Source organism: Triticum dicoccoides, chromosome 7B (genome assembly GCF_002162155.2).
Source record: "Triticum dicoccoides isolate Atlit2015 ecotype Zavitan chromosome 7B, WEW_v2.0, whole genome shotgun sequence".
NCBI classification, from domain to species: Eukaryota; Viridiplantae; Streptophyta; class Magnoliopsida; order Poales; family Poaceae; genus Triticum; species Triticum dicoccoides.
The window spans coordinates 248,194,096-248,199,178 of record NC_041393.1 but is presented as its reverse complement, the minus strand read 5'-3'; positions in this window follow the sequence as shown (position 1 = coordinate 248,199,178).

Genomic DNA, 5,083 nt, shown 5'->3' with positions numbered 1-5,083 from the left:
AGCATGGCGGTGGGCGGCAGTTGGGAAGGGGGCGTGACAGCAGATGGTTAGGCCGCTGGTTCAAAACGAAGAAGACTGTGGCCTGGAGGTTGAAGACGCGCATCTGGCCGTTCATTTTTCATCGGACGGCTGGAACTGCTGGAAACGAATCGACTGACTAAAATTAAATTTCCAGTCGACTGGTTTCTAGTAAATTGATATTCACAAACATGCGTGTTAGACTATGTATAGCTTCTGTACCTATGTACGTATATGGTACATATTGTAACACAACCATTATATATAATGAGATAAGCCACCCCTAGAGGGTTGTGCTGGTTTCCCAAAACTTATTGTCTTACATGGTATCATGCTAGGTTACGATCGCTTCCGCTTCTAAACCCTAATACCCGCACCGCCGCCGCAGCCGCCGCCGCCGCCGCGCCACCGATCGCGCCGCCGCCATGTCGAGCGCCGCCACCACCGGTTCCACTGCTGCGGGCTTCCTCCCGGCCTCTCTTGCGGCTCTGCTCAACCTCCCGCTCGATGCCGTCTCTGTTCCGGCTCCGATCGGGACAAGGAGCATCGGCTCCGTCTTCTCCACGCCGCCGGCGCCCTCGGTTGGGCGTGACCTCGTGGTCCACACCGCGGCGCCGCCGTCCGCTGCGGACTCCGCAGGCGTCGTCCCGCCGCTCCTGCCGCAAGCGGATCACACTGCCCCGCTGGCGGGGTTGGCGGCGTCCGCCCCGGCCGCGGGCCTTGCGGCGTCCGCACCAGCCGCGAGCTTTGCGGCGCCCGCCCTGGCTGCGGTCCCGCCTCCTCCCGCATCGGCTTCGGTGCCTCCGGCTGCCTCCATGGTGTTTGCACCCCAGGCAGCCTCCTCGATGGGATTTTCTTCGCCGCCGCCGTTTCACTTCGGTCATCTCATCACCATCAAGCTCTCCGCCGGCAACTACATCTTCTGGCGTGCGCAGGTTCTCCCGCTCTTGGGGAGTCACTACCTGCTAGGCTACGTCGACGGATCGCTTCCCTGCCCACCCGCGCTGGTAGACAGCGTGCACGGTCCGGTCTACAATCCGGCCCATCGCGTCTGGACGGGGCAGGACCAGGCGAACCTCTCCTCCATCCAGGGGTCGCTCTCGCCGGCAGTTGCCGGCCTTGTTGTCTTCGCAAAGACGTCTCATGAGGCCTGGACCATCCTTGAGCGCACCTTTGCAGCGCAGTCCCAGGCTCGTGTCTCTGCACTCCGTCCTCAGCTTGGAGAGTGTCAGAAGCTTGACTCCACTGCCACTGAGTTCTACAACAAGGTCAAGGGCCTCGCCGACACATTGGCCTCCATTGGACAACCCCTCACCGACTCCGAGTTCAACTCGTTTATTGTCAATGGCTTGATGAGGAGTATGATGCCTTAGTCGAGATCATCAACGAGCGGGGCAACTCGACACCCATGCTGGCACACGAGGTTTTCTCTCGGCTCCTTCTCACTGAGCAACGGGTCGAGACTCGCCGCACCAGGGGCACTGGCTCCCTCTCGGCCAACGCCGCCACCAAGGGTGGCCGCTCTTCTTCATCACCCCGGTCTCCCTTGGGGCTGCCACCGTCGCCCGCCCCGGCCCCCCCACCTACTGCGACCTTACCGGGGGCTGGCGGTCCACGTGTGTGTCAGCTTTGTGGCCGCGATGGGCACTGGGCCTCCAAGTGTCATAAGCGCTTCCAGCGAAGCTTCCTTGGTCTTGGAAATGACGGCAAAGATACACGCAACAATGCCCGTCAGGTCGCCATGGCTGATCGTCCCGCGCCGCAGAAGCAACAGGGACACACTCAGTCCTACTCCATCGATCCACACTGGTACATGGACTCTGGGGCGACAGAGCATCTAACCAGCGAGATGGGGAAGCTTCACACTCGTGAACCCTATCATGGCTCTGACAAGATCCACACCGCCAATGGAGCAGGTATGCACATCTCTCATATTGGTCAAGCATCTCTTCTCACTAGACATGCCAATAGGAGTCTTCAGCTTCGCAATGTTCTTTGAGTTCCATCTGTGACCCGTAATCTTCTTTCAGTTCCTAAACTCACACGTGATAATAATGTGCTTTGTGAATTTCACCCTTTTGATCTTTTTATTAAGGATCGGGGCACGAGGGACATTCTTCTTAGTGGGCGGTTGTGCCAGGGCCTCTACCGTCTGGAGCATCCTGGTGTCGCTCGTGTTTTCAGTGGAGTTCGGGTCTCTCCATCACAGTGGCATGCTCGTCTTGGTCACCCGGCCACACCTATTGTCCGTCATATTTTGCGTCGTCATGAGCTTCCTAGTTTGTCTAGTCATAAAGATGTAGCAGTGTGTGATGCTTGTCAGCAGGGGAAGAGTCAACAACTTCCTTTTTCGGAGTCCAGTCGTGAGGTGAAACATCCTTTAGAACTTATGTTTTCAGATGTATGGGGTCCTGCTCAGACTTCTGTCAGTGGTCTTAATTACTATATCAGTTTCGTTGATGCTTATAGTCGCTTTACCTGGCTTTACCTTATTAAACGCAAATCTGATGTGTTTGATATTTTTGTTCAGTTTCAAAAACATGTTGAACGTCTTCTCAAGCACAAAATTGTTCATGTCCAGTCAGACTGGGGGGGCGAGTATCGCAACCTCAACTCTTTCTTTCAGTCGCTTGGGATAGCTCATCGTTTAGCATGTCCACATACACATCAGCAGAATGGTTCAGTCGAACGTAAGCATCGTCATATTGTTGAAGCTGGTCTTACTCTTTTGGCCCATGCATCTGTTCCGTTTCGGTTTTGGAGTGATGCTTTCACCACTGCATGCTTTCTCATCAACCGTACTCCTACTCGTGTTTTAAACATGAAGACTCCCATTGAGGTTCTCCTTAATGAACAACCTGATTATACCTTTCTCAAGGTATTTGGGTGTGCTTGCTGGCCGCATCTTCGTCCATATAACAAGCGCAAGCTTGAGTTTCGTTCTAAGAAGTGTGTTTTTCTTGGCTATAGCTCTCTTCATAAAGGTTACAAATGTCTTCATGTTCCCACTAATCGTGTCTATATATCTCGGGACGTCATGTTTGATGAGCATCTTTTTCCCTTTGCCAACCTTCCAGTGTCCACTGTCGAACCACCATCCCTGCATTCATCCTCTGTTGCTTCTGACCAATTTGATGATGTTGCATACTCTCCTTTGCTGTTACCTAACCATGGTGCAGGAACCGGACGTGGAGCTCGTTTGGAGCTGTTGGAGGATTCACCATCATCATCGTCGTCTTCTGGTGGGCACGTCGATCGCCCTATGTTGCATGGCATCGATTCGCGTGCCCATGCATGGTCACCCGACGAGCCCGTCGCGCCGAGCATCTCCACTGCTCGGTCCGTTTCGCCAGCGGCCGCCGAGTCGCCCGCGGCTCGGCCCGTCACGCCGTCTTCGCCTGCGGCTCGGCCCGTCACGCCGTCTTCGCCCGCGGCTCGGGTCCTCACGTCGCCTTCATCAGCGGATCGGCCCGCGACACCGGCCGCGCCACGGCCCACTATGCCGAGCTCGCCATCGGCCCGGTCTGTGATGCCGGAGTCGCCAGCTGCTTCGTCTGCTCTGCCGGTTTCGCCGGTGGGTCGGCCTTCTTCGCCAACCGAGTCCGAGGCTACCGTGACTGGCTCCTCATCACCGGCTGACTCGTCAACGTCGCCGTCCTCCAGCCCGTTGCAGGCTGCTCCGTCGACCTCGGTGGTTCCTGTGTCCCGACCACATACACGCAGTCGCAGTGGCATTTTCAAACCTAAGGAACGTAAGGATGGTACGGTTGCTTGGTTGGCTGCTTGTTTGGCTGCTGTTGTTGCGGATCCATCTTCTGAGCCTCGCTCATATCAGGCTGCCCTGCGCATTCCACATTGGCGAGAGGCTATGGAGCAGGAGTTTCATGCTCTTCTTCGTAACAAGACATGGACTCTCGTTCCTCCACCACCACGGGTAAATGTTATTGACTCAAAATGGGTATTCAAAGTGAAGAAGCATTCGGATGGATCTATTGAGTGTTACAAAGCGCGACTTGTTGCTCGCGGTTTTCGGCAGCGTCATGGTCTTGACTATGAGGACACCTTCAGTCCTGTCGTCAAGCCTACCACTATTCGGCTTCTTCTCTCCATTGTTGTTTCTCGTGGTTGGTCACTTCGTCAACTTGATGTGCAGAATGCTTTTCTACATGGATTTTTGGAGGAAGAGGTTTATATGAAACAGCCGCCTGGTTTCTCTGATCCTGATCGTCCTGACTATATCTGTCGTCTTTCCAAAGCACTATATGGTTTGAAGCAAGCTCCTCGTGCCTGGCATGCCCGCCTTGCCTCTGCCCTTCGTGCTCATGGGTTTGTGCCGTCCACTGCTGACACTTCATTATTTCTTCTACAGAAGCCAGAAGTCACTATGTACCTTTTGGTATATGTCGATGATATTATCCTTGTCAGCTCTTCTCAGTATGCTGCTAATGCTCTTGTCTGCTCTCTTGGTGCTGATTTTGCGGCCAAAGATCTTGGGAAGCTTCACTACTTTCTTGGAGTTGAGGTCACTTCTCGTGCTACTGGTCTTGTCCTTACGCAGAAGAAGTACTCCTTGGAGTTGTTACAAAGAGCTGGCATGCTGAAGTGCAAACCGACCACCACACCCATGTCGTCTACCGACAAGATAACAGCTGTTGATGGTGAGCTTTTGTCTCCTGCGGATGCCACAGAGTACAGGAGCATTGTTGGTGGACTTCAGTACTTGACGATCACGAGACCAGATATCTCTTATGCTGTTAACAGGGTTTGTCAGTATCTTCAGGCTCCCAGAGATACTCATTGGGCTGCTGTTAAACGCATTCTTCGTTATGTTCAGTTCACCCTGACATTTGGTATGCATATTCGGCCGACTTCCTCTCGGGTCCTTTCGGCCTTCTCTGATGCAGATTGGGCTGGTAGCCCAGATGACAGGCGATCCACGGGGGGTTATGCAGTATTCTTTGGCTCTAATTTGATCACCTGGAGTGCTCGGAAACAGGCTACTGTGTCACGTAGCAATACTGAAGCTGAGTACAAGGCTGTGGCTAATGCTACTGCAGAGATTATT